The sequence below is a fragment of the Haliotis cracherodii genome, unplaced genomic scaffold (assembly GCF_022045235.1).
Source record: "Haliotis cracherodii isolate W230 unplaced genomic scaffold, xgHalCrac1.p SCAF_9, whole genome shotgun sequence".
NCBI classification, from domain to species: Eukaryota; Metazoa; Mollusca; class Gastropoda; order Lepetellida; family Haliotidae; genus Haliotis; species Haliotis cracherodii.
Genome location: NW_027266343.1, coordinates 5,908,392 through 5,918,968, shown reverse-complemented (window position 1 = coordinate 5,918,968; position 10,577 = coordinate 5,908,392).

The following is a 10,577-nucleotide window of genomic DNA, read 5'->3' as shown; positions in this document are numbered from 1 at the left end:
TTGCTAATATGTTAAACTAGTTCCTTTTCTATTACGTTTGGTGGAACACCTATCTGAAAATATTTCTGTTGTATCACGTTATATCACGGCGTGTGTTCTTGATATTGGAAGACAGCCAAAGTGATTATGGGCTTTGACGTTTAAGACTTTGGTGAAACCCACGAAAACGAGTATGATGATGAGAATTCAGGTATTGGAACCCACATCCATAATTTGTTTTGTTTGTTTGTTTAACTCAGCAATATTCCAGCTATATGACGGCGGTCTAAAAATAATCGAATCTGGACCAGACAATCCAGTGATTGACATCATGAGTATCTATCTACGCATAGGATAGTATGGCATGCATCCACCAAGTCAGCGAGCCTGAACACCGATCCTCTTTGTCGCCTCTTACGACAAGCATAGTCGACTCTCATGACACGCAGGGCTTCCTGAAGACAGGCTCTGAGCCGGATCTTCACGGGTAGACATCCATAGGATCATGGTACTCATAATCATGGAACAGCGCCTTAGTCCTCCGGACCACCCATGATCCTTCAAGTGTGGATGTTAATTAACGAAGCACTAGTACATCTGCATAATAGCACTTTATGCAAATTTCCTATTGTAAAACTTTGCCAACAGCCCATTACAAATAAACTTTAAAAGTGATGCACGTGGTAAATTACACTTGCTAAACGCCCGAGCCGAGGGAACTGTTACTTCTCCATATTCCATACATAAGGGCGTGCCTGACTCGGACATTGAATCCTATTTCTCGACAACAGTAGCTTGATACATTGGTGTATCGTACGATCGCCTTCGCAACACTTGTACATTCATCAATGCGACTGAATATTGTTGAAATGGTTACATGATACACACTTCCTTCATACTTGTTTTGTCAGGAAACATATAACGATAACATCCATCTACAACTTCACATACTCGTTCAACTGTCTAACCTAACTTAAAGCATTCCGGGGTAGAATATGTCTTCAGCAACCAATGGTTACTGTAAAAGGTGACTTTGCTTTTCTTTAAAGGCGACTGACGGGATCTGGTGGACAGGCTTGCTGACTTGGTTGATGCATGTCATCGAACCCAATTGCGTGGATCAATGCTCATGATATTATTCACTGGGTTGTCTGTTCCAGACTTGATTATATACAGAACACCCTCATTTAGCTGGAATATTGCTGAGTGCGGCGTTAAACAACAAAACAAGAAACCAACTAAAGCATAAGAGAGGATTGACATTCTAGTTGAAATACGTTAACGATGACGCGCTATATGGAACAGGAGTGAGTGAGTGAGGAGTATGGTTTTACGCCGCTTTTAGCAATATTCCAGCAATATCACGGCGGGGGACACCAGAAATGGGTTTCACACATTGTACCCATGTCGGGAATCGAACCCGGGTCTTCGGCGTGACGAGCGAACGCTTTAACCACTGGGCTACCCGACCGCCCCATATTTATACAGATAAATATAACTGTTCCCTCCTTTTTTCTCGGATTGTCCAAATCAAACCAAGGACATCTGGCAAATAAAAGCTGCAGGTATATCGATGATTTGATATGGTTCAATAATGGTCAAATGGCCAATTCTCTTCCACTGATTTACTTACCTGAGACATAAAGAAGACCAGTGAAACAGATTAATCTGGTTCATATTTGGATTTATGCATTCATATTTCGAATGGACAATAAAGTATCTGCAAGCCTGTATGACAAGAGGGATGACTTCAAGTTTCCTACGGCCAAATGTCCTTTATGTCGAACAACATTCCAGCAGCTCCAATCCTTGGTGTTTATATTTCACAACGTTTGAGGTACAATCGAGCACGCCCTTTCGCGGAAGATTTCAAAGAGCGTCACACGACTCAACATCTAATGATTAACGACAAGGGTTTTGGTGTTTATTATTTACTTTGATTCTTCCGATTTTTTTAATGAGCTTGAGTCGGACTAGGAAGGAGGAATAGGGCAGGACACTTTTGTCTGTTTGCGTCTTCCAGCTACTTTCTGTGTCTTAAAGACTTTCTGACTGGTCCATAATGAGCTTTATCTGACAGGTAGCGATAGGTTAACTACCTGGATTATTTGACCGAGAGAGACATCTCTGTTACGCATTTCTGATTGTGATCGGCTTGTGCTTATTCTGTTGTAGGTTTTACTTTACAGAGAAAGTTCGGTACATCGCCAATCTGCACAGAATACACACAACAAACAAGAGGAATTATTTACGCTTGTACTTAGACATATAAACCTACAGCAGGGAAATAGTGTTAATAGATCTCTGGGCCTTGTTCCATGATCGTAACTCCCATTCGTTAACATATGGTGCTATGGTCCAGTTACAGGGAACTTAAATCGAGACAATGGTATGCACAACAACTGATATGTGATATTGGATTGTGGATTGTGATAATTATTTCAGTTTAGTGTATTCAATAAATTCATTCAAAACCTTTTCATCCTACGTTCATGCATTGGAATTTGTTTAATTGACAATATTTTGAGTTAATAGACATTGAACTTCAAGGTATTGAGACAAAACTCAGTAGATGCATCGGGAGATCGGTTAGGGGTAACCAGGGCGTGTTAGAAAAGGCTTTAAGATTAAATTTAATTATGCATGAAATTCTACGTTACAACATGAAATAGGGATAAGAAGAGTGATTGAACTTTGAAGAGGCGTCGCCTGTGAGGTCAAACATTGTTGATTTAATTTCTTTGGGGATAGAAATATCAGAACAGAATTAGCGAGCTAAAGTCCAAGTGCCCTAGAGAAAATGAAAGATGGCAGTTTTGACGTTATCATATATTGTAGAAACTTACTGCTGTGTTGGTATGACCCAATAAGGGTTTTCTGGCACCTACCAGCCTGGTTCAGTCTTCATTTTGCATCCTGGATCCGATTGACTGATGAACTTTGATAATTAACCAAGATATTTTGGACACGAAGAGTTTGATACCGCGAACTGAATCTACTGCATAAGGGAATGGGAATTAGTTGTTATCTATAGACTCAACAATACCTGCATAGGTAAGCGTAAGTGTCCAACATACTGAATACTCAGGCTTTCAGGAAGCGTTTGCCCGACATATGACTATGATCCTTTGGCCCTAGGTGAGTTTGCTTCAGAGATGTTATTAAACATACCAGTACAAACATGACGCAAAAAAGCATCACAGACTGGCTTCCACTTATTTTGGCCATATACTTAGCCATATATATTTGATCAATTCCGAAGTCCCAAAAATGTTCAAGACTTTGTCCGATTGACCGAGGTAATTAACCAGTGAGTGAGTGAGTATAGTTTTACGCCGCTTTTAGCAATATTCAAGCAATATCACGGCGGTGAACACCAGAAAAGGGCTCCACATATTGTACCCATGTCGGGAATCGAACCCGGGTCTTCGGCGTGACGAGCGAATGCTTTAACCACTAGGCTACCCGACCGTTTGCTATTTTAGAGACGAGTTTAATAGCACAAACGGACTCTACCATATGAGGGAATGGAAATTCCTTACATGGAGATAAGCGTCATGATTAAATTCGCATGACGTTAAACATTAATTCGGTGGGAGGAGCTGAAATGATCATTGAGAGTAGTTTGTTAGCTGCTAGAGAGTGGATTCCGCTGCTGACCAGACAGGTTCTCTCGGTGTTTTGGAAGTTGGATCCGGTATCAGAAAACGTGATGAATTAAGAGTTCAAAAGACGTACTATCAAACCTTTCAATGCATCACCTAGATACCTGTCTGCAGTAAATGGACTTTATAACAAATCTGACTCATACATTGAACGCGCTACATCGTCCCTGGAACCAATGAGTGGTAAGAATCAGTTGTCGAGGTAGAAGGGTATCCGGTTTCATAGGAGTGCTCCTCCCATGTGTGTGGTCGAAAGGTCTTATTGTTAACACGAACTATATAATTTTACCTACTATGCACACACGCTCAACAAGTGGTGTTCCAGATGTCACAACAAACAAATGCCCAGGAGGAATTAGGTATCGACCATCCTAATTGCATGTGTACACTCTCGTTTTTTCATCAGTTGTTTTTCTGTTAGAAATATTTTTTGGTTTTGTCAGGGATATTTTATCGCAAAAAATATTATTTTCTGGAAAAAACTGCAAAGACTGAAAAATCGAAAATTGCACTTCACGTTAATAAACAAAATATAACATGGTTGTGTTGTCGTTCGAAACTGGTGATGTGTCTGTAATTTATATTATCAGGTAATACAGCTTTAAAATGTCATGATGTTGATAATGTTAACCTCAAAGGCATTGTTCAGACATGGTAGAGTGGCTAGGTGTTATGGATCAAACATGATCTAACTAGAAACCACTATCAAATAGTAGTGATACGAGGTGTTCACGATGTTAATCGATGTTAAAGACGTATTTTAACTCATTAGAGGAACAGCGCTCTTCTTGTTAGGGATGATCTTGGGTTGGAATTCCGGTTCGCCAGGATGCCGTTTCCAGTTTGTCAGCACCATACACGTGCTCTAAAAGTCTGAGACCTACATTACTCCAGGCGACCCGTGAATATCCGGGGTAGAATAGGTCTTCAGCAACCCATGCTCGCCTGTAAAAGGCGACTATGCTTGTCGTAAGAGGCGACTAACGGGATCGGGTGGTCAGGCTCGCTGACTTGGTTGATGCATGTCATCGTATCCCAATTGCGTTGATCGATGCTCCTTATGTGATTCACTGTCTTGTCCATACTCGATTATTTACAGACCGCCGACATATGGTGCTGCAATGTTTCTGAGAGCGGCGTTAAACAACAAACGAACGAACGAATCACATCTGGTTTACATTGTACCTCTCACATCAGGCTTAGACGCCGTGATATAACTGGAATACTGGTTGAGCGGCGTTAGAACCAACTCACTCACTCGCGATCTTATTGTGGGGATTTGAAAACATAAAACGGCACTGCTGCTAAAATGTTTATTTCTGAACGTTTGAAAATGTCAAATGATAAACATCATACGTGATGTGAGACTTCTGGGTCAGTTGATGTTAGTCCTGGTTCTGTTACAAGGTAATAAAGTCAAATTAAAATAATATATAGCAAACTTATTCGCTGTCCTGATCGAAATAGATCATTATCGAGATAAAGTCGATTTCGTGTCAGCGCTTTTGGCGTCGTGATGTCTATGGTCCTATCACAGCATTGACCGGGATAACAAAACAGCGGTAATTGCTGGTGACTGTGGCTAGTTGTGCTCCTGGAACTAAGAGTGAATTACTGACGAAGTTGTACTCGAGGTAGCCGTAGTTGTTGGAGTCGCTACAGGAGCTGAACATGAGCCGGCCACCTGCCAGATCAGCTGCACCGATGAAGTCCCCAGACTGCACAGTTATTCTCTGAGCGGATGGTATGTCCCACTCCATGACTCGGTTCCGTCTACAGTCTACGTCGTTGGTGCCCATGATTGTCACCCTGCAAACAGAGGTATTTCACATGTATATTATTGCGGTCAGCACAGCGCAGCACAGTCTCACGTGCGCAAAATCCGGAAACAAGTTTGAAGGATGTGATGAATTACGTTTTACTTCCAGTCTCTAAATTCTAACGAGGGGAAGACTAGAAGCTCACATATTATTCCTTAAGTAAAAACGGAAGGCCAAAAACCTATGGTCGTGGGTTTGAATTCCGGTTCCAGGTTTGTCAGCACCATTCCCGTGTTCGATCTTATCATCAAAGTGGCAAACGAGACCTGCATCACTTCGATTTTTCACTGTCTAAAGCGGCTTTAGACGTAACTCACTAACTTACTCCTCAACACCATCAGTGTGGAACATCACCAGCAGTGTGTGTTAATGACATGAGCGTAGCCGTGAAGATCCGGGTTAGAACAGGTCTTTATAATTAGCAACCTATAGTTGTCTTAAGAGACGACTAACAGGATGACCTGGTTGCTGCAAGTCATCTTTCCAAGTTGCGTAGATCGATGTTCATGATATCAATCACTGGATTGCCTGCATGGTCCAGACTCGATTATGTTCAGATCAGAACTAGAATATTGCTGAGTCCGGCGTTAAACAACCAAACAAATATACAAACAAACAAACATGAACATCGGTGTGTGTTACCACTCACGTGCTGCCTGTGTTTCTCATTATCATCAATCTGATTGTGCCTGGCTCCCGGCAATACGCCCACCACGTGACCACCTTTCCTGATCGTCTTATGGTTGTCAGTGGGGAGGGGCCATACATCTGCAATTTGGGCATGACGAATCGCAAGGGGCGTAACTCCCCCTTGGTGACGAAGGACGTTGTGGCTGACACATCTGCAGTGAGAAATGAATGGTACTTAAAACATCAATGCGGAACACAATACACAAACACACACACACACACACACACACAATACACAAACACACACACACAAACACACACACAATACACACAAACACAGACACACAATACACAAACACACACACACAAACACACACACAATACACAAACACACACACACAAACACAGACACACAATACACATACACACACAATACACAAACAGACACACAATACACATACACACACAATACACACACAATACACAAACACACACACAATACACAAACACACACACAATTGGTCAGTCGGCCCTTAAGTTGAATGGTCTCACATTTCTACCATGATAACATACCCGTGACGATCCGGGTTAGAACTGGTCTTCAGCATCCCATGCTTGTTGTCAGAGGCGACTAAATGGATCGGGTGGTCAGGCTCGGTGATGCGGTTGATGTTTGTCATCGTATCCCAATTACGCGGATCGCTGCTCATCATGTTAATGACTGGATTGTCTGGTCCAGACCTGATTATTTACAAACCGCCGTCATATATACACACAAATACTTATATATCACCTGCGCAGGTTGGACGGGCTCCAGTGAGGGTGCCATCCCTCTTGCAGGCACGTTGTAGATTCCCTGATGCTGGTACACCTGAGGTACAGGCGTACTGAATCACCTGCCCGGGAATTCGATAGGTGGCATCGGTCTGCAGCACCGTGTTGTCTCCGGCCTGGGGGGTCGGGACGTTGCAGTTCACAACTGTCCGACAAGAAAGCACACGACGTGATGAAACTGTCCACGTAACTGTCACTGTACGCGCGCTTCAATTAACTTTGTTTCAATTATTGTTTTACTTGACAAATATTGAAGTCAGATACATCTTGTCGAAAAGTCGGAGGAACAGAGAAATTTATGAACTAGCAAACAACCATTTACCAACTAGTACCCATTATTCACCTGATGAGGGACAAGAAGTAGCTAAAGAATAGAAGAAGTATCATGTATTTATGTTCTTTAAATTAAAGGTATATCAACGGACCCGTGAAGATTCGGGGTAGAATAGGTCTTCACCAACCCATACTTGCCGTATAAGGCGACTATGCTTATCGTAAAAGGCGACTTACGGGATCGGATGGTCAGGCTCTCTGACTTGGTTGATGCATGTCATCGTATCCCAATTGCATGATCGATGCTCATGATATCAATCACTGGATTGTCTGGTCCATACTCGATTATTTACAGACCGCTGTCATATAGCTGGAATATTGCTGAATGCGGCGTTAAAACGACAAACAAAAAAACAAACAAAGCCTATCAACGACTACTAGTAAACATCCAGCAGAGAAACAGACAGCTACTCTGAAAGTAATTAGCCGGTCTTAAGTACAGACTGACGCATTGACTAATAAACAGGCAACCAGCCACGCATATGCAATTGAACAGGCAGCCAGCGCACATATGCAATTGACGAGGCAACGAGTCATATATGTCTATGTATGTACAATTAAACAGACAACCAGTCAGACGTATTCAATAAAGAATGCAACCAGTCAGACAAATTCGGCCGGTAGGGGGTAACAGGCAGCCAAGCAGCTGGAGTGGAGTAACAGACATGTAACAGCTTACTGTCAGGGTTGCAGCGACCGCAGGAAGCGGGGCAATCTTGGGCGTAAACTGAAAACGTGGAGCACATGTCAGGGATGAAGTCGATAACGGCCTGACAGTCACCCCTCCTGTCGCCGCAGATGGTGGTAGAGCGACGGTGACGGATGAGCGGCATTTCTAGAAACAAATCCGTTACACCTTACAACACAATGTCAAACATTTAGCAGGCATTAATTCAAGAACTAGTTTAGATACAAGTAGATTGAATCTGGATATAACTCTTTTTCTAATCTTTCTCCCATACCCAAGAGAGAAAAAATAAAAAAGGAGCGAACACAATTCTAGAATTATTGGGCGAGATTTCTGGGCTCCATTTTGATTTGATTTGATATATATACTCTTCAAAAAAAGAAACTTTACATAGATGTAAAACCATTTTTTGCCAAATATCTAAAATAATTACATTAAATGAGAACTAAATAAGTCAAACAGAAAGATGATGTGTCTATAATTCTCGAAAACACATGCAAAGCACATAAACGTAGAATTTGGGGATCAATTTTACAGCTTCATCCAAACGCAAACGCCTGTAATTAGGCATGCACCCCCCTGCTAAATGGATATAAAAATCCACATCAACGGCTGTTCATACAGTCCTTATAATGGCATTTAAGGCGGTGACAGAATGCCAAGACTGAATGCAGCTCATGGGAACAACGACATTGGGAGATTACAAGCTGGTGCAACTCAACAAGAAGTGGCCAGGCACTTTGGCGTATCCAGATAGACAATCTCCAACACCAACAGAGTTGACGACAGACCAAGGTCAGGAAGACCAAGGGTGACAACCCAAGCACAAGATCGATACATCCGGCTGCGACACCTCCTAGACCGCACTACCACAGCCATGTCTACAACCACACAGATCCCGGGGGTATGCAGAAATGCAGATCAAACGGCACGCAACAGACTGAGGGAGGCTGGACTTTTTGCACGAAGACCTGTTCGACGTCATCTGGCGGACCGTCTGCTTTGGTGCCAGCAGAAGGTTAGATGGGCACGTGCAAGGTGGAGAAATGTACTGTTTACTGAGTCCCGTTTCCTACTCACACGTGCTGATGTCTACAGACGTCGGGGTTAACGTTACGCCCCCAACTGTGTGCAGCAGGTTGTCCCATTTGGTGGCGGGAGTGTCATGGTATGGGCCGGAATTCATCACGGTGGTAGGACGCCTCTCGTGCATGTGGCAGCTGCATTGACAGGTGTGCGTTACAGAGACTGCATCCTACAGCCTTACGTTCTTACTCACGTCAACGTACATGGCGGACAGTCCCAGCAGGGCAACGCTCGACCGTATATAATTGCACGTGTTTGTCTGGACTTCTTACAGCACAACAATACCCAGACATTACCTTGGCCAGCCCGGTCACCAGATTTGTCCCCGATTGAGCATCTGTCGGACGAGTTGGCTCGACACGTTCGCAGAAGGAATCCACCGCCCCAAACCCTTCCGGCGCTTCTTGATGCACTTCAGCATGAATGGCAGCACATCCAACAGCGTGTTATTGACAAACTGATTGCATCTATAGGTCGTCGGTGTCAAGCGGTGATTGATGCACGTGGTGGGCACAACCGATACTGACATTTTCTGTACCCTTGTGACATTACTGTATCATGTACGTGTGTCTGTCTAGGTGTCACGATTAATGTTTTGAATATTGTGTACATTGATCGTCAAACAGTGTTTCAATTATGGTTTCTGTGTCCTATTCTGAAACAATCACATTATATTACATTTTGAAAGACAGTGTCAAGTTTATTTTTTGAAGATGTACGCGAAGATCATAGCTTTTGATCTTTTAGTTTTAGTTTTTACCTATAGAACTGGTAACACATGCACGTGTACATCATATCTATGTGCTGGTATCAGATATGCACAGGTACAGTATATCTACTGATACAAAAACGCATTTGAACGATTGCGAAATTTCACGAGGACATCGGTTTTTGAATTATGTCATCCGGAAAAAATCTGCTTACCACCAGCTGTTGAGCTCGCCAAAGAGTTCTTCTTACAAATAACGTCCCAATTCTCCCTACACCTTGATGCAAACCACTTATTTCCGGTAGATTGAGACCCGATGTAGCCACACCTGTTTCTAAAGCCATTAGGTCCGGCGCCTGGAAAAACAGTTAAAAAAAGATGCAGGTGAGATGATGTGAGGTGAGGTGAGCGTCGAGTTCAATATTAGTCTTATAAAGTGACGTGTTTGTGTGGACCCTTGTACAAGTCCGGAGTTATGCCGGTTTCATTCTACTTTAATACTTCATCCTCCTTTTTTCATCCCCGTATTGCCAAGCGTCAGGCAGGGTAACACGTTCCATCAGTTAATATATTATGCTATTATGTCGTGATAAAATACTTTCAAAGCATCGTATTCACTCACTCAGAGATTGAGTACTGTGTTCGTGGAATTTTCCCCCCCTATCCTCAAACAGAATATATTTCATTCACATTAACTGTGGAAAGTGTTTGGCAAGTACGGACTCCTAGTAGGGACATTCGATTTGTCGCATTGCCGCGTTGTATCCCTTACAGAACAAGCAAAAAGATTCAAATTTAACCAAAAAGCAAGAATATATTTTAAACAACATTAC